Raw genomic sequence first — 21,042 nt, 5'->3', positions numbered from 1 at the left:
GAAGTTTGTTCCATGGCAGCACCTTGGCCAAGGGTGCTTTCCTTTCTTTGTGCTCACTCCTGAGATGTAGAGAGACTTCTCAAATCTACTCATCTTTGATGAGAGATCCCAAGGAAATTAGAAAGTCTCTGAGGTTTCTGGCTTCCAGACTTTTTTTCTTTTTAGATGAGCAGCTCAGAAACTGATGTGAAAGAAAGACAAAGCCTTGGATTCCACAGATTTCCTTGAATGCTTCTAGGCTTAACACAGAGAAAAGTCTGTTGCAAAGCAATGTTAATCTTCTGTAGAATTTCACTAAATAATGTCCTGCAGAGATCTCAGCAGTTCCTTTCATAATGTTCTGAGCAAATGTGTTGGAGCCATTTAAGCACAGTACTTTGCTCATGATGGCAGAGCCCACAAGACACTATTTACATGCACCGGTGCCATTTAGACCTTAACTATAAATTACGCATAAAGGTTAATAGAACTGAGCCAAGCTTTAGGAAAGGTCTTATGCGCAAAATTGCCTCATATATTGGTGGGTGATAATAGAAGTAAACATTGGAAAGAACAAGAAGTGTGACAGGGATGAAAGAACAAAATTCTTTGAATAGTACTGGAAATCCCTACCAGTGGAACAGCAGAGCAGAGATTGTTAATTTCCAGGGAGCTCTTATATTCCAGCAGCAGAAAGTTCATTTTATGATTATTTGTTTCCTATTTCCCTTTTGGCCTTCAGTTGGTAAAATAGTCTACTTAAAATGTCTCCTGAATTAGCTCCAACATTTTCCTCTGCTGCTGATAAGGTTTACCTCCTGAAAGAGTGACAGCCCATCGTGTTGAACAGAGAAGCCCTCCACTCCCCAATTTTATAAACCTCCAGAGATATCTTTAAGGGAGAAAAAAGGCACATTTGCCTTATAAGACAGTCATGTAATGATCAGATTGTTTGATTTCAGTGCTGTGTGTGTTGGTTGTATTCCTTATCGGTTTTGAACAACTGCTGGGAACCTAAAATATTTTGAAGTTTGTCATTCATTGAAAGGAAGCATGATTTGTACACACCTGGGTTTGAAATGAGTTACAACTGTTTTGGAGTCACTCTGACAATTTTACAAGAAGGCAAATAGATGAGGTTGGTAGCTTAAGCTCTCTTTTTCTTTGAGTCTTGACGGACTCCAGATTGGAAGGCATCCACTGTACGCAGTTCCCAAACCTTACTGGTCTAAAGACCTAAGTGAACTTGCAGGCTTTTAGTAGATGATCACATATTCCCCCAGGAGTCCTAACGGGTGAGGAATGCTCAGCATCTGGTCTCTGAGTCTCATCCCTTAAGTGTAAGAGCAGATGCAGTGATGACCTCACCAAGCCCCGCTGTCAGGCCTCATGACTGGTAGGGTCAGTTTCCTGCTGCAGTGGGTCCCCACTGATCCCATGTACTCTATCCATGCAAATGTGGACTGTAGTTCTGGAGGAGGCAAGAGCAGCTAGACCTGGCATATTTCTTAGGTGTCCCCTCACACCTCATTGTCTGGTATCTCCCAGGGAATTGAATGTGACTCAATAGCTCAGAGAAAGGCCCTCTAGTAGGAAATAGGGAATAGAATCTGAAAAGGGGAGAAGACTTTCTGTAGGAGGAGAGTAATTGTGTGTCTGTGAAGCAGGACAACTATGTACGTCCCCATAGTTAGGAAGGATGCTTCCAGCTGCTCAAGACCTAAGCTTTCAAGTATGTCTCTGAAAGAGCACACAAGGCCCTTTCTTGTTTTCTGTTTTTAGACCAGAAAAACAGACACATGATAGTGGGGAGGGAGAGGAACACTGAAGCCAACTTTGTTATTTTCCAAGGAATCTTCAAACCTGAGATAAGAACGGGAATTGCCATATGTGTGAGTTCTAAGCTGCTAGAAACTGGAACTATCTCTGACAGGCTTTGGTAACTGAGGTGGTGGGGGAGGGGGGGGAAGCAAGTTATCTACATGACAAAGGCTTGACTTTCACCCCAACATCTTGGTTTCCCTGACCTCATTTTGGATCTGGTATCCCTGAATTTATCTGAAAGTTTTAAAGCTTTTTATACTTTCAGCCCCTGCTTCCTCTAAAGATGAAAGTCTCATATTGCATAAAGCAGCAGTTCCCCTTTATCTTTCTGCTTTTCTCTCTTCCTTTATCTCTGTCTCCATTCATCCATATATCTATCTGTCCCTCCATCTTAAAGCTACTTCTTTCAAGTTTCAAGGAATTACTTTCTGGTTCTGGTAATCTGGGATTTAGTATACAAACCAAAGCTCCTGTTTTGATTTTATAGATCTAACATAGATCCCTTCTCAGATTTTGTCTTTTACATTTCATCCTATAAATTCTGAAAAGAGTATTCTCAAATCGCAGTCACTCAAAGTCATTTTTCCTAATAACTTTAATAAGCATTGCTGTCTCTCCACTTTCTAAATTATTTTCTAATAATAGTAGTTTAGAGTATTATTATGTGTTATACTAGTTTCTGATTGCTACTGTAACAAATCAGTTGCTTAAACAACGTAGTGACTTAAAACAACACACATTTATTATCTGGCAGTTCTGTAGGTTAGAAGTCCAACAGGATCTTATTTGGCTAAAACTGCAATGTTGGCAGGGCTTCATTCCTCCTGAAAGCTCTGGAGGATGTAGACAGAAATAATCAATAAACAATCTATTAATAGGAATAGAAAAGAAAGTTTATTTGAGTCCAACTGAGGACTATAGCTAGGAGACACAGATTCAAAAACACTTGAATTGTGTTCTGCTGGACTCCAAAGTGGTGAAGGCTAATTTAGGCAAAACCCACAAAGTTGTATAAGCTGTTTGTCAAGAATTAAGAGTTGAAGCTGGCAAGAAGTAAGAGGGCTTGTTAAGCAAGACTTGTTGGTGTCCAGAATGGTTGCATAGTTATGAGGGACGACCTTGTGACCATAAGGTTATGGCTGGATGCTACTAGCAGATGTTTTGAGTCTGTCCTCGAGGCTGATACAGTTCAGAAATTTCAAATTCTCAATGATGCAGGAACAACATGTCTGAAGCCACATCCACAGTGGCCACCCACCTCCCATTTTGAAGCCTGAATCACACTTACTTTATTTTGATTTTTAAATGCATTCTTTTCTTTAATGGTTGAAACAGATGTACAATGCATGTATGACAAGCCATAAGACAAGTTGTTCTAGTTAGCACAAAGTTCAAGTCAAATTATGTATAAGCCAGAATGACTTCCCCGCATCTTAATATGTGAAATTTTCTTCTATCAAGGAGAATCTGTTTCTGTAATTTCACAGCTAGAGGCTGCCTGCATTCCTTGACTCATGTTCCCCTCCCTTCGTTTCCAAATCCAGAAGCAAAACAGCTTCTCTCTGACCCTACTTTGATCATCATGTATCTTTCTCTAACACTCTTCTGCCTCCTCCTTCCACTTTAAAGTACCCTTGTGATTACATTGGACAATCTAGAATAATCTCCCTATTTTAAGGTCAGAGGATTAGCAATTTTAATTATGTTTGCAACTTTAAATTCCCTTTTGCTACATAACCTAATATATTCACAGATCCTGAAATTAGGATGTGGACATCTTTGGGGGTGGTGCTAATTATTCTGCCTACCATATATTGTACTCCTTTATAAAGTCTTTCCTGTTTTCATGTATGGAGATTATAGTCTAAAGAGACTATAGACTTCTTGAAGGCAAATCTGTGACAAAATACTTTGCTTTTCTGTAACCTTTAAAAGTGCCAGAACCTAGCGAGATCATTGTAAATACCAGCCGGCAGCTCCCAATTGCTTGGATTACTTTAGTCCACCTCCTTCCATTTTATTATGTCTTTCCTAGAAGTATGTACATATAGAATACAGGGACTGATGCACTGCATTTTTACTTTTGTTTGGCTGATGTTTACAGGAAGAAGTTATTGCCATCCAGAATGGTTAGTAGTTAGCCTCTTTATAACTCTATTTTGGTTTTATATGGATGGAAACTTCAAATTATTAATAAAAATTGTGGCTATAGGAAGGATAAGAGGATAGGAGAAGCAGATGACAAGTACAGAGGTATCTCTGTGACCCTTCCAACAGCTCCTAGAGACACGTGGTTTCTTTCAGGTGACATTGGAAGTCAGATTGTAGACAAAGCCGGAAGTTGATAGTTCTTTTTTCCTGGAAAGTCCCAGAACCTCCTCTCTGGTAGAAAACAACCACAATATTTCTAGCCAATTCAAAAGAGAATTCTCCCACTGGCTTGGAATTGACCAAGAATGTCACATTGGATCTAAGACCAAAGAATTTCTTTTAACAAAGTGTTCAAGCATGAAAGGGGGCATTTATTGTTGCTGATCTACTCTCTTATTATGTATTAGCCCACTTACAAAAATAATTTTAACCACAGACAAAATAGTTTAATGCATTTAACTACAACCACTGGTTTGTCATGTACAGTATTGGCCCAATCATCAAAAAACTTTTCTTTGATAAACATGTTTTGGAGCATAGTATGGTCAAGTATTTTTCCAATAGTTACCAAAGTAACTAAATTCTACTATGTGTTTAGTTCTTGTAACAACTATTATTATGCCTTCTTTACAGATGAGGAAACTGAGGCTCAGAGCAGTTAAATAATTTGGTTAAGCAGGAGAGCCAGGATTCTCTTGTAATTCTCAGGCACTTGATCACTACATCATGCTGCCATTTTAGCCAGTCCCTGCTTACAAGGAGGTTATAGTTTGCTTACAAAGAGTGTGTAAGAAACAACAAATATGAACTGAATTACTATTTGTTTGGGGCTTCCCTGGTGGCTCAGACAGTAAAAAATCTGCCTGCAATGCAGGAGACCCAAGTTTGATTCCTGGGTGAGGAAGAGCCCCTGGAGAAGGGAGTGGCTACCCTCTCCAGTATTCTTTCCTGGAAAATCCATGGACCAAGGATCCTGGTGGGCTCAGTCCATAGAGTCACAAAGAGTAGGACATGACTGAGTGGCTGTTTGTTTAGTACATTCTATATCTTCAGCACCTCAAACAGTACCTTTGTATAAAACTAGGGATGGAATAAAATTTGTGAAGTGTTGTTTACTATGAGGTCAACTTGGATGAGATGACAGACTCTCATGGGAACCCACTTAATTAATATGGAGTGGTGAGAGCCTCCTGGAGGAGATAACATTTTAGCTGAGACCTGAAGGATGAAAAAAGATTATGAAAAGAACATGGCAGAGTGTTCAGGCAGAAGGACCAGCATGGTGGGGGACCATAAGCTGCGAGAGAGCCTGGCAGATCTGACAGATGGAGGAGCCAGGTGTCAGAAGCAGATGAACACAGGGGCTATGGGATGAGATGCTGTGAGAGTGCCCACAAGGTGGGTAACAGGTCCTTCGGTCACTAGAATTCCCTCTGGAAGAAGGAATTCTGTGTAAAGTGCCATGGAGGGACTCAAAAGGACCTTGCCCTTTGGATTTTTCATTCCTGTTGAGAAGACAAGGCAAGCAGGGGAAAAAAAGGAAAAATTGTTTTTCATTCACTACACCGTTTTCTTTGGTGAACGTCTTAATTTGTGGTCTTGTTTCTCGTTTTGTTATTTGGTGACTTATTTACTCTTGTATTCTCCTCTGATCTTTCTAAGACTGACTCCAGTCTGAGAGGCTTTTCATCTATGCACACCTTGAAACACTGAAACATCTGCTTTATTTTCTAGTTAGTTTTTGATCTGTGTCACAGAGCTCTGATCTCCAGTCATTTTAACTGGGTCCCATCAGCTCATGAGGCCCTGAAGCTAGTATTTCACTTATGCAATATTTTTTCACAAGATCTAAATTTGGTTTGCTAGGTTGTTCTACCCTCTGGCCTTTGTTTTAAACCTCTGACACATAGCTGAACATTGTACCGGAAGACCACATCCTATTTCTGTAGTGGTGTCTTAGTTATGAAGCTATATATAGGAAATATTACAGGAGGTTAGATATCAGCCAGAGAAATTTGGGAAGCTGAAATGGAGTTGTGAAAGTTTAACTTTATTTCTTTTTTTTAAAAATAGGATTATTGAAATGTAATTTACATAACATGAAATTCACCCATTTAAAGTACACAGTGTGGTGGATTTTAGTATGTTCAGAGTTGTGTAATCATCACCACAATTAATTTTAGAACATTTCACAATCCCCCAAAGAAACCCTTTTCCCACTAGCAATCCCTCTTATGTCCCCGCCCACAGACTCCCAGCCCTAGGCAACCATTAATCTGTTTTCTGTTTCTATGAATTTACCTATTTTGAACACGCCACATAAATGGAATCATGCAATAAGTACTTTCTTGTGGTTGACTTCCTTCACTTAGTGTTATGTTTTTGAAGTTCGTCTACATTGTAGCACACGTCAATACTTCTTTCCTTTTTGTTGCTGAACTATATTCTACTGTATGAATGCTACATTTTTGTTTATTTGTTGATGGGTATCTGATTTATTTCTACTCCTTGGCTATATGAATAATGCTGCTATGAATGTTTATGGACAAGTTTTTTTTTTTTTCATGGACAAGTTTTTCTGTGGATATAAGTTTTCATTTCTCTTGGGTGTGTACCTACAAGTGGAGTTGCTGGGTTATGTGATAACTCTCCATGTTTAGCAATTGATGGACTGCCAAACTTTTTCAGAATGGTTGTATTTTTTTACATTCCCACAAGCAGTGCATGAGGGTTCTAGATTCTCCATATCCTCACCAATATTTCTTATTGTGTCTTTTTGATTATAGTCATCTTAGGGGATATAAAGTGATATCTTATTTTGGCTTTTATAATTCTCTTTTACTTTAAAAAAATGCCTAAATCTCTAAAATTATTTCTGAATCGTGGTATGAATAGTGCCAGTGTATAGAAGGTCATATTGTGACATAACTATATTGTGAAAGTGTGGAAATAATAGATGAGCAGTGAGCCTCATATGTAGAACCAGAGGTTTTTTTTTTTTTTTAAGTAGTACTTGCAATTCTGGTTTGAGTTTCAGAAATTCATTAAGGATTTTAATATTATAGTTGATGATATAGCCCTGATAATTACATTAGATAATTTACAAAAAATGACTACATTTATCTACTAAACATGAAACATTCTGAAACATTCTCTAAATATCATCTGTCAAGTTTATGTTAGTTTAAGTCAGTGCTGTTCCTTTTATTTTAGAAAGGACTATCAGGAGGGAATTGAGTTTCCCAATATTGTATGGCTGATGGCTGGTGAGGACTTATCTCCTGATCTTTAATGTTAATTTAGAAAATAATATATTCTCAGAAGGGATCTTGGAAGTCATGTATGTATTATCTATCTTTCAGTATAAGAATTTCCACAGTAACATACATGATTGAATACATACAATGACGTGGAAGTTCTTGCTTGTATAAAACCACCCATTCTGTTGTTGGCAGTTCTGATAATATATTTTTAAAAAATTTTTATTTGCATACAGTCATTTCACAATGTTGTGTTTCTGCTGTGCAAGAAAGTGAATTAGTTATACATATACACATATCTCTTCTTTTTTATTCTGAGCCACCTTCCACCTCCGTGTCTCTACCTACTACTACTTGTTCTGTCCTCTAGAATTATGAAGAATAAAAGTGCATAACAGGTATTCAGTGGCTATCTGTTGAATGATTGAAATTATATCTAAATTATTTGTTATGTGTTCATGCATTGCTTTTGTAATTTAAGATAAAAACTAAGAGTGAAGGAAACCTCTTCTTTCTGTATACAAATACACACACACACTCTACTCCCATCATCTGGACTTTTGTTTCTTCTTCCTCTTTCTATGTATATATTGGTTTTAATACAACTACAGAAGTGATATGTTTATTGTAAAAATTCATAACTTAGAAGAAAAATTGTGTGTAGTAGTGTGTGTGAATGTAGTCGCTCAGTCGTGTCTGACTCATTGTGACCCTATGGCTGGACTGTTTCTTGCCAGGCTCCTCTGTCCATGGGCTTCTCCCGGGAAGAATACTGGAGTGGGTTGGCATTCCCTTCTCCAGGGGATCTTCCTGACTTGGGATCAAATCAACATCTTCTGCACTGCCAAGTGGATTCTTTACCACAGAAGAAGGTAAAGAAAAAAGGCCAGCCTCTTCCCTTGGTCTGGCAGGTCCTCTTCTACACGAACAATTTGCATCACCTTAAAAATACTTAGGATATAAGTCTAATGATTAAATGCAAAAAGCCACCTTCCCTGGGTGGCTTTACTGGGCCACCAGGGAAGCCCAGTAGTGTGAATACATTGACCCTAAACTCCTAAATATTATCTTTATGATAACCATTTAAGTGCTTTCAAATTTTAAGGAGGGTGACTCATTTCTTTCCGCCTTTTCTCCAAATAATCCATACCTGTTACCTTAAAACCTCCTCAGGTGCCCTTTTGCCTCTGGTTTATTTTGTTGTTGGATATGTCCTCATTTGCCAATCTCTCTCTTCAAATGAGGTTTCCAGATCTGAGAACCTGATCCAAACAGAGGACGATGAATATGGAGTTCAGGTGGACCATTGTGTTTTTTTTAACATTGCATTTTTATTTATGCAGACCAAAATGGCAGTAGTTTTCTTTCTGTGGCCTTTAATTGGCTTCTTGGAGCACAGATCTGTCCAGCCTTACATGACTTCACTTCTGTTCCTCTGTTCCTTCTCCTCCTTTGGGCCCTCTTCATTTGGATTCTCAGATATCTCCATTTCAGCTCCACGGTGGATGATTTGTCCCCACGTGGTGGCCAGCCTCTTCCCTTGGTCTGGCAGGTCCTCTTTTACACCAACAATTTGCATCACCTTAAAAATACTTAGGATATAAGTCTAAGTGATTAAATGCAAACAGCCTTTCTTACTTGGAAAGACTTTACTTCCCACTGGAAGAAAGGAAGCTCAATGATATATGAGGTTCTAGGACTCATTTGTCTTCCTCCCATTTTTCAACTTGGGAGCTAATATTGGGGATTAAATAATGGACTTTGTTGACTTTGGTGCACCTGCTGCTGAACGTGTAAATTCATCCTTTCTCATACAGTCAGACGTGACTTGCTAAACAGCTTCCAAAGTAAAAGTGGTGACATGAATAATTCTGCCTGGAAATAAGGTCAACCTTGTTCTCCTGAGAGCTGCCCTGGGAGCAAAGAGCTACGTAAACCTCGTACCTCAAAGAACTCTGAAACTCTGCCCTCCTCCCTTCCCCCAGTGCTCACACACCCAAGGAATGAAACACAAGACGAGAGACTAAAAATCTGGGTTTTATGGAAAGAAGGAGCATACTGTATTAACTAAAAGATGATTTCCAGGTAAAACTTGTCTTGCAAAAATTAGAAATTCTATAAATGCATAAAACTGGGATATATACAAACAAAAGTATTAACAGGGATTTAAAAAAAATTAATGATGGGATGGGTTCCATCTTACGCTTTTTTCATCTAGATTTTTAAAAAATTTTCTACAGTAAACAGCTATTACCTTGCAATATAAAAATTTAATTTGTGGGTTATATTTCTTATGCTTTTATTCAGTTGAAAGGCATAAGTTTTTTCTACCATGTACTAAATTATTTAGATGAAAAGTGAATTTTCCCATTAGGTTGGAAATTGGACAAAATGACTTCAAAGTTTGTTCAAGCCCTAAGACTTTCTGAAGTTACCATCAAATTATGTCAGCAAAATAGATGACAAATCATGACACAGCACAAATCATAGGTTTTCAGAGTTAAAGTTGTGACAGAAACCACTATAGTGCAAAAGCAGCATTTCTTATAAAGATACAGACAGAGTTGATAGTCAGCTGGTTGCACTTGCATGGAGATGCCAGTTATATTGTCAAATGCCTTGAGACCCTCACGTGTCTCTGCCCAGCCTCAGACACCTGGGAATTATCTCAGGACTTTATGCTCTGTAACAAAAGGGGTAATGCCTGGAATGACAGCTGAATTCCAGGATTTTGTACTGGCCTCTGGCCTTGTCCTGATTTTTGTTTTCTTGTGCCATTGTTAAATATTCTGAAGGTCACCCTAGAATACGTGGGTGCCTCACAGAACCCAGGGACAGAGATTTAGCTGGACCACAGGAAGGCACTAGACCCAGGCTCTTGGAAGCTGTCAGGTCTCTCCACGTTCCATCTGTGCCTCTCCACATTCTTTCTTCTACCTTCTCAGCCTTTAGGTTCTTGTGTCAGATACATCACCTTTAATAGATCTCGGAATTTTCATTTGATGGGTCTGGTCACTTGATAAGAGACTGATCTTTCTCCCACCCTCCCTCCTTTTCTTTCAATTTTAAATGTCCAAGGAAGGAACTGAATGACCAGACTCTAGTCATGTGCCCACCCCTGTGCCAAACATTTACAGCCCTAGGTGGGGAGGGAATGAGAATGACAAACCACAGCTTTCCCCATTAAAATCACCTGGAGGGGCTTCGAGATGGCAAAGTAAAGGGTTGTGTGCTTATCTCCCCCTGTAAGAACACCAAAATTGCAACTAGCTATTGAACCAGGAGGACCACTGATAGGAAGATGCTGGAACCCACCAAATATCCCAAATCAAAGACAAAGAAGAAGCCCCAGCAACACAGTAGGAGGGGCGCAATCACAGTAATATAAAATCCCATACCCACCAGGTAGATGACCCACAGACTGGAGAACAATAATACCAAAGAAGTTCTTGCAATGTTGTGAAGGTTCTGAGCCCCACATTAGGCTTCCCAGCCTGAGGATCTGACAAAGGGACTGGGAATCTCCAGGGAATTTGGCCTTGAGGGCCAGCAGGATTTGATTACAGGTCTTCCAGAGAACTGGGAGAAAACAGAGATTCTGGTCTTGGAGGGCACAAACAAAATTTTGCATGCACCAAGACCCAGATGAGAGGAGCAGTGACTCCCAAGAGACTGACCAAAACTATCTGCTAGTGTTGGAGGCCCTTCTGTGGAGGCGTGGGGTGGCAGGGGCTAACCTCAGGGACAGGGGCACTGGAAGGTCCCCTTTGGCATAAACCCTCTTGGAGTTCCCTATTAACTTTACCATAGAGGGAGTTCCTCATTAGCCCTACCATAGACCCAGGGCCGGTCACCTGAGGCCAAACAACTACCAGGGAGGGAATACAACCCCACCCATTAGCAGATAATTGGATTAAAGCTTTTCTGAGCAAGGCCCTGCAGTTCAGTTCAGCCACTCAGTCCTGTCCCACTCTTTGCGACCCCATGAATTGCAGCACGCCAGGCCTCCCTGTACATCACCACCTCCCGGAGTTTACTCAAACTCATGTCAATCGAGTCGGTGATGCCATCCAGCCATCTCATCCTCTGTCATCCCTTTCTCCTCCTTCCCCCAATCCCTCCCAGCATCAGGGTCTTTTCCAATGAGTCAACTCTTTGTATGAGGTGGCCAAAGTACTGGAGTTTCAGCTTCAGCATCAGTCCTTCCAAAGAAATCCCAGGACTGATCTCCTTTAGAATGGACTGGTTGGATCTCCTTGCAGTCCAAGGGTCTCTCAAGAGTCTTCTCCAACACCACAGTTCAAAAGCATCAATTCCTCGGTGCTCAGCTTTCTTCACAGTCCAACTCTCACATCCATACATGACCACTGGAAAAACCATAGCCTTGACTAGACAGACCTTTGTTGGCAAAGTAATATCTCTGCTTTTGAATATGCTATCTAGGTTGGTCATAATTTGCTTCTAAGGAGTAAAGAGTCTTTTAATTTCATGGCTGCAGTCACCATCTGCAGTGATTTTGGAGCCCCCCAAAATAAAGTCTGACACTGTTTCCCCATCTATTTCCCATGAAGTGATGGGACCAGATGCCATGATCTTCGTTTTCTGAATGTTGAGCTTTAAGCCAACTTTTTCACTCTCCACTTTCACTTTCATCAAGAGGCTTTTTAGTTCCTCTTCACTTTCTGCCATAAGGGTGGTGTCATCTGCATATCTGAGGTTATTGATATTTCTCCCGGCAATCTTGATTCCAGCTTGTGTTTCTTCCAGTCCAGCATTTCTCATGATGTACTCTGCATAGAAGTTAAATAAACAGGGTGACAATATATAGCCTTGACGAACTCCTTTTCCTATTTGGAACCAGTCTGTTGTTCCATGTCCAGTTCTAACTGTTGCTTCCTGACCTGCATACAAATTTCTCAAGAGGCAGGTCAGGTGGTCTGGTACTCCCATCTCTTTCAGAATTTTCCACAGTTGATTGTGATCCACACAGTCAAAGGCTTTGGCATAGTCAATAAAGCAGAAATAGATGCTTTTGTGGAACTCTCTTGCTTTTTCCATGATCCAGCAGATGTTGGCAATTTGATCTCTGGTTCCTCTGCCTTTTCTAAAACCAGCTTGAACATCAGGAAGTTCACGGTTCACATATTGCTGAAGCCTGGCTTGGATAATTTTGAGCATTACTTTACTAGCGTGTGAGAGGAGTGCAATTGTGTGGTAGTTTCAGCATTCTTTGGCATTGCCTTTCTTTGGGATTGGAATGCAAACTGACCTTTTCCAGTCCTGTGGCCACTGCTGAGTTTTCCAAATTTGCTGGCATATTGAGTGCAGCACTTTCACAGCATCATCTTTCAGGATTTGAAATAGCTCAACTGGAATTCCATCAGCTCCACTAGCTTTGTTCATAGTGATGCTTTCTAAGGCCCACTTGACTTCACATTCCAGGATTTCTGGCTCTAGGTGAGTGAGTGATCACACCATCGTGATTTTCTGGGTCGTGAAGATCTTTCTTGTACAATTCTTCTGTGTATTCTTACCACCTCTTCTTAATATCTTCTGCTTCTGTGAGGTCCATACCATTTCTGTCCTTTATCGAGCCCATCTTTGCATGAAATGTTCCCTTGGTATCTCTAATTTTCTTGAAGAGATCTCTAGTCTTTCCCATTCTGTTGTTTTCCTCTATTTCTTTGCATTGATGGAATGCAAAAGTAGGAAGTCAAGAAACACCTGGAGTAACAGGCAAATTTGGCCTTGGAGTACGGAATGAAGCAGGGCAAAGGCTAATAGAGTTTTGCCAAGAAAATGCACTGATCATAGCAAACACCCTCTTCCAACAACACAAGAGAAAACTCTACACATGGACCACAGCAGATGGTCAACACTGAAATCAGGTTGATTATAATCTTTGCAGCCAAAGATGGAGAAGCTCTATACAGTCAGCAAAAACAAGACCAGGAGCTGACTGTGGCTCAGATCATGAACTCCTTATTGCAAAATTCAGACTTAAATTGAAGAAAGTAGGGAAAACCACTAGACCATTCAGGTATGACCTAAGTCATATCCCTTATGATTATACAGTGGAAGTGAGAAATAGATTTAAGGGACTAGGTCTGGAGATATGGATGGGGGTTCATGATACTGTACAGGGGACAGGGATCAAGACCATCCCCATGGAAAAGAAATGCAAGAAAGCAAAATGGCTGTCTGAGGAGGCCTTACAAATAGCTGTGAAAAGGAGAGAAGTGAAAAGCAAAGGAGAAAAGGAAAGATATAAGCATCTGAATGTAGAGTTCCAAAGAATAGCAAGGAGAGATAAGAAAGCCTTCCTCAGCAATAATGCAAAGGCCCTGCACACCAGAGCAAAACCCAGTTTTTCCAGTCACCAGTCCCTCCCATCAAGAGGCTTACATGAGCCTCTTAGCCTCCTCCATCAGAGGGCAGACAAGAAGCAAGAAGAAGCAGAGTCTCACAGCAGCTAAAACAGAAACCATATTCAGAAAGTTAGTCATGATAAAAAAGCAGAAAGTTATATTCCAGATGAAAGGACAAGATAAAACCCCAGATAAACAACTAAATGGCGTGAAGATGAGCAACCTTCCAGAAAAAGTAGAATAATGATAGTGAAGATGATCTGGGATCTCTGGAAAAGAATGGAGGCAAAGATTGAGAAGATGCAAGAAATGCTTACCAAAGACCTAAAAGAATTAAAGGATAAACAGAGATGGATAATACACTAGAAGGAATAAATAGCTGAATAACTGAGGCAGAAGAGCAGATAAATGACCTGCAGGACAGAATGGTGGAAATCACTGCCACAGAACAGAATATAGAAGAAACAAAAGAAATGAAGACAGCCTATAAGACCTCTGGGACAACATTAAATGCACCAACATTCACATTATAGGGGTCCCAGAAGGAGAAGAGAGGGAGAAAGGACCTGAGAAAATATTTGAAGAGATAATAGCTGAAAACTTCTTGAGCATGGGAAAAGAAATAGTCAACCAAGTCCAGAGTCAACCAAGTCCAGAGTTCCAGGAAGGATAAATCCAAGAAGGAACCTATTGAGACACATAGTAATCAAACGGACAAAAATTAAAGACAGAGGTAAAATATTAAAAGCAACAAGGGAAAAATGACAAGTAACATACAAGGGAACTTGCATCAGGCTATCAGTTGATTTCTCAACAGAAATTCCACAAGCCAGAAGGGAATGGCATGACATATTTCAAGTGATGAAAGGGAAGAAGCTACAACCAAGAATACCCAGCAAGACTCTCCTTCAGATTTGATGGAGAAATCAAAAGCTTTCCAGATAAGCTAAAGTTAAGAGAATTCAGTACCACGAAACCAGCTTTACAACAAATGCTAAAGGAACTTCTCTAGATAGGAAATACAAGAGAAGGAAAAGACCTACAGAAAATAAACCTGAATAAATAATAAATTAAGAAAACGATGATAGGGTCATACATATTGATAATAACCTTAAATGTAAATGGATTAAATGCACCAACCAAAAGACATAGACTGGCCGGGGGGATGAAAACATGTGCATGTATGCACTTCCACTTACCACAGCACTCTGCTTGACACCTCTCCAAATTGTATGTAATTATTTTATATTGTTAAGTTAATCATATTTCCATTATGGCTTATAATTGTAATTGTCTTTTATTTTTTGTTTGGCTATTGATTGTGAACTCTTACTAAATATCTTTTACTCTTGTGATTTTGTAACTCTTAATACTGCTGTATCATGATTGGTCAACGGAAGAATAATAGAACCCTATATCACCAAAGTATCCAGTATGAGTTGCTCAGTCATGTCCAACTCTTTGCGACCCATGAACTGTAGCCACCAGGATCCTCTGTCCATGGAATTCTCCAGGCAAGAATATGGCAGTGGGTTTCATTCCCTTCTCCAGTGGGTTTCATTCCCTTCTCTAGTGGATCTTCCTGACCCAGGGATCGAAACCAGGTCTCCTGCATTGCAGGCACATTCTTTATGGTCTGAGCCACCAGGATATCACCCAAACTAGGATCTAATAGAAAAGCCTGTAATCACTTTTTAAAATCTGACGCATATCAAAATTATCTTGAAATTTTTGAAAAATGCAAATGCTCAGGTATTGCTTTTTTTCTCCAGAGCTCCAGATAGGTTTCTAATGAGTAGTCATGTTTAAAAACAACTGGAGTATATGATGACCTTTTTACCTTTATCTAGTTTGTTTCACTTTGTCTATTTCATATTCAGTGCTCCCATTTCATTTAGTATATGTTCTCCAATTTCTCCATCTCTTCTCTTTTTTTTTTTTGATATTCTTTCTCAAGCCTTTATCAAGTGTAGTAGAAAAGCTTTTATATACATATTTATAAATATGTATAATATATGTATTTTAGAAAAGTTATGAATTTTTTGCCTAACTAAAAATTTCTGACATTTTGATTCCACTTATTTGACTTAGTATGAATAGAATGCTAGATTTCTAGTTAAAAATAGATATGCAACAATCAACAAGTTTTACTGTGTAACATAGGGAACTATAGTCAATATCTTAGAATAACCTATGATGGAAAATAATTTCAAATACAGTTAGTATATGTGTATTTGTATAACTGAATCACCTTGCTGTGCACCTGAAACACTGTAAGTCAATTATACTTTAATAAAAAATATATATTTCAAATAGAAAAAAAGGGGCAGTGAGAAAATAGGCAGGTTCACCAGGATGGAATATGAATGTGTGTGTGTGTGTGTGTGTGTGTGTACACATAAAAATATTCAGGAATAATGATTCAGTAATTCAAAGGATAAAATTATATCTGGGGCCATTTTTCCATAAAATTGTTATACATTTAAAAACCCAAAAGCCATTGCAAAAAATATTAGTATATAAGTCTTGATATTCATTTTAATAAGTAGAATCTTTTATTTTAAAAGGCTAAATTATGTTCAATGTATCCTGTTTAAGGAGGCAGGAAAATTGTAATGCATTGATGAGAGGGAATAATCCTGAATGTGGCAGTAGGGGTCCTTGATGTCTAAAGACATGGGCTTCAGTTAGCTAGAAAATTATTATTCAGCGATGCCAGTTGAGTACAGAATGCTGGGTATTTGATATCATCAATTAAGTAGGACAAAAATTAGCAACTTTTTCACTTGAATATTTGAGCAGTGGATTATCTTGAACATGTCTTTACCAATTCCTCCTCTGTAAAAATGGGATTGATATGTGTACTATTCAATTGTCAGTGTAGGAAATCTTATTATATATAGAAATCCTTTGAGATCTTTGAAGAAGTCAAAATATTATTAAGTAGAAGTTACATAAAAATCTATTCTGCTTTTTGCAAGAACTATTGTATTGATAATAAATTTATTTCTTATGAAATAAATATTAAGGGAAATAGATCATTCTGCTTTGGGTCTTTATGAGTTCATTTTAAAGCACCATTTATTTAGATCAGACTTTTATTGGTCACTTGTCATATAGTTTCTATTATTTCATTTTTTAGTAGTTTGCAACTCTAGATTGTATATCTTTTATGATGCTGGATTTATGGCTTTATTTCATAAACTATAACTGTTCAAATAATGTTTTCTACTTCTGGTTATAAAATAATAAAGCCTCACAAATCAAATTACAGAGAAAATGGTCACTTACAATCCCACTCCCTAAACAACTAGGATAATTTTCCATATAAATATATGTTTTTATGATGTTTCACTGATAGTTTTGTTCAATGTTGTATTTTTCCTTTTCCATATTGTTACTTGTTATTCTTGTTATTCATAATTGATATTTCTAAATATGAAGAAAACTCTGTTGAGTGAATGTACTAAAGTAATTGAATAATCATTTCATTACTTTTAGATATTTCTATTGCTATCCCTCTCTCTTTTCTGTAATAAAAAGCACACCTATTCCTTCCTTTCCAATTTGTGTAGTTCTAGATACTCCATGAAATGCTAAGTGCCTGTTATGGCCATAAGCCTGACTATGAGGAAAGTAACTGCAGACAAATCTGTCCTCCTAAGTTGTCACACTCTAAGCCAGGTGACTTTGCCATCCCTATAGATACTAATGGACCAGGGATCTGTACCTGGGCCAGAAGGCAGGCATCTCATATCAGAAAGGCCCACAGTAGCTCCACAAGAGACTCTGCCTAATATCTGGGCACCATATTGGAAAAGATCAAACTGATCTAATTGTCTCCTCTCTTTTGGTAAGTCTAAATGTGAGATTACACAGAGTAGTCAGGATGGCCTGTATACCTATTTGGAGAGGGAAAAGAGAGTTCCAGGACACAAAGGTCATTGGTTCATCAAGCCTATTATGATCTGAATAATGATGGACTGTTTCTCATTTGGCATGAGGCATGGAGAGCTTGCCAGTGTCAGAGGGCTGGGACTGAGGGTCACAGTCTGGCTTCTGAGACTGTCATTCAGGCCCACCTCACTTCCTCTTGGAAGTAAACTCCTACTACCCAGTGTAATTCTCTTTTTCTTCTTTTGGATGACTTTCTTGGAAGGAATTACCCAAGTGTGATTGGTGGTGGTGGTGGTGGTGGTTTAGTCACTAAGTTGTGACCAACTCTTGCAACCCCATGGACAGAGGAGCCTGGCAGGCTATAGTCCATGGGATTCTCCAGGCAAGAATACTGGAGTGGGTTGCCATTTCCTTCTCCAGGGGATCTTCCTGACCCAGGAATCGAACCTGGGTCTCCTACATTATAGGCAGATTCTTTACCAACTGAGCCACAAGGGAAGCCCAGGAATATAAGTATTTTTATGACTCTATATAATGTCACATTACTCAGCACTAATATTTCTGAGAGATTTTCCCTGGATCTTCTCTTCTTGTTCTGTATTCTCTCTTTGAATCTTCTATCATCACATTCATCTCCATGGTAATGAAGATTGTCAAGTTTAAGGCACCATTCAATTGTAAGGTTCACTGTTATTTTATGAGTGGTGGAAGTAAAACATGTTAATTACATTGACATGAAACTTCCTTACCACTTAAAATTTTTATTTCATAACTTTAGAAAAATATCTCCTAGACCTTTGTGCATGTATTAAAAGGAAATATTAAAAGCATATGTATTGCTTAATGTATTAAATATTTGAGATTTTTCAGAGACCAATTCTTCGGAGCTACTTTTTGACTCAGATTCATGTTTATCTTTGTTTACTATCCATCAAAAGTATTACTTAAGAGAATCAGCATTACTTAAGAGAATTCTCTACTAATATAGGAGAAAGATTCTAGTGTAAGATTCTGAAAGTTTTGACGTTGGCCCTTTCTTGATCTTATCAAAATGTGTTAACAGAAAACATCCAGACAACAACTAGATTTCAGACCTTTCTCAAATAGTTCTTGTGTTTTGTTGACTGAAATATTCAGGGTCACATTTGTCCAGTCTGGCTACCTGCACATGCATAGGCATGTTGCCTGTCATTAACAATTATATGATCAGTTATAAGAATACACTGATTTCAGAGATGTTAAAATACTATATATATAGTATATATGCCATGCATATATATATATATATATGTATATATATATGCTCAATTCAGTTCAGTCAGCTCAGTTGTGTCCAACTCTTTGCCACCCCATGAATTGCAGCACGCCAGGCCTCCTGTCCATCACCAACTCCTGGAGTTCACCCAAACGCATGTGCATCGAGTCGGTGATGCCATCCAGCCATCTCATCCTCTGTTGTCCCCTTCTCCTCCTGCCCCCATTTCCTCCCAGCATCAGGGTCATTTCAAATAGGTCAACTCTTTGCATAAGGTGGCCAAAGTATTGGAGTTTCAGCCTTAGCATCAGTCCTTCCAATGAACACCCAGGACTGGTCTCCTTTAGGATGGACTGGTTGGATCTCCTTGCAGTCCAAGGGTCTCTCAAGAGTCTTCTCCAGCACCACAGTTCAAAAGCATCAATCTTCAGCGCTCAGCTTTCTTCACAGTCCAACTCTCACATCCATACATGACCACTGGAAAAACCATAGCCTTGACTAGATGGACCTTTGTTGGCAAAGTAATATCATTGCTTTTGAATATGCTATCTAGGTTGGTCATAACTTTGCTTCTAAGGAGTAAAGAGTCTTTTAATTTCATGGCTGCAGTCACCATCTGCAGTGATTTTGGAGCCCCCCAAAATAAAGTCTGACACTGTTTCCACTGTTTCCCCATCTATTTCCCATGAAGTGATGGGACCAGATGCCATGATCTTTGTTTTTTGAATGTTGAGCTTTAAGCCAACTTTTTCACTCTCCACTTTCACTTTCATCAAGAGGCTTTTTAGTTCCTCTTCACTTTCTGCCATAAGGGTGGTGTCACCTGCATATCTGAGGTTATTGATATTTCTCCCGCAATCTTGATTCCAGCTTGTGTTTCTTCCAGTCCAGCGTTTCTCATGATGTACTCTGCATAGAAGTTAAATAAACAGGGTGACAATATATAGCCTTGACGAACTCCTTTTCCTATTTGGAACCAGTCTGTTGTTCCATGTCCAGTTCTAACTGTTGCTTCCTGACCTGCATACAAATTTCTCAAGAGGCAGGTCAGGTGGTCTGGTACTCCCATCTCTTTCAGAATTTTCCACAGTTGATTGTGATCCACACAGTCAAAGGCTTTGGCATAGTCAATAAAGCAGAAATAGATGCTTTGTGGAACTCTCTTGCTTTTTCCATGATCCAGCAGATGTTGGCAATTTGATCTCTGGTTCCTCTGCCTTTTCTAAAACCAGCTTGAACATCTGGAAGTTCACGGTTCACATATTGCTGAAGCCTGGCTTGGAGAATTTTGAGCATTACTTTACTAGCGTGTGAGAGGAGTGCAATTGTGTGGTAGTTTCAGCATTCTTTGGCATTGCCTTTCTTTGGGATTGGAATGCAAACTGCCCTTTCCAGTCCTGTGGCCACTGCTGAGTTTTCCAAATTTGCTGGCATATTGAGTGCAGCACTTTCACAGCATCATCTTTCAGGATTTGAAATAGCTCAACTGGAATTCCATCAGCTCCACTAGCTTTGTTCATAGTGATGCTTTCTAAGGCCCACTTGACTTCACATTCCAGGATTTCTGGCTCTAGGTGAGTGAATGATCACACCATCGTGATTTTCTGGGTCGTGAAGATCTTTCTTGTACAATTCTTCTGTGTATTCTTACCACCTCTTCTTAATATCTTCTGCTTCTGTGAGGTCCATACCATTTCTGTCCTTTATGCCCATCTTTGCATGAAATGTTCCTTTGGTATCTCTAATTTTCTTGAAGAGATCTCTAGTCTTTCCCATTCTGTTGTTTTCCTCTATTTCTTTTGCATTGATGGAATGCAAAAAGTAGGAAATCAAGAAACACCTGGAGTAACAGGCAAATTTGGCCTTGGAGTACGGAATGAAGCAGGGCAAAGGCTAATAGAGTTTTGCCAAGAAAATGCACTGATCATAGCAAACACCCTCTTCCAACAACACAAGAGAAAACTCTACACATGGACCACAGCAGATGGTCAACACTGAAATCAGGTTGATTATAATCTTTGCAGCCAAAGATGGAGAAGCTCTATACAGTCAGCAAAAACAAGACCAGGAGCTGACTGTGGCTCAGATCATGAACTCCTTATTGCAAAATTCAGACTTAAATTGAAGAAAGTAGGGAAAACCACTAGACCATTCAGGTATGACCTAAGTCATATCCCTTATGATTATACAGTGGAAGTGAGAAATAGATTTAAGGGACTAGGTCTGGAGATATGGATGGGGGTTCATGATACTGTACAGGGGACAGGGATCAAGACCATCCCCATGGAAAAGAAATGCAAGAAAGCAA

The sequence above is a fragment of the Bos mutus genome, chromosome 21, assembly GCF_027580195.1.
Source record: "Bos mutus isolate GX-2022 chromosome 21, NWIPB_WYAK_1.1, whole genome shotgun sequence".
Taxonomy (NCBI): Eukaryota; Metazoa; Chordata; class Mammalia; order Artiodactyla; family Bovidae; genus Bos; species Bos mutus.
This window is presented reverse-complemented; position numbering follows the sequence as displayed.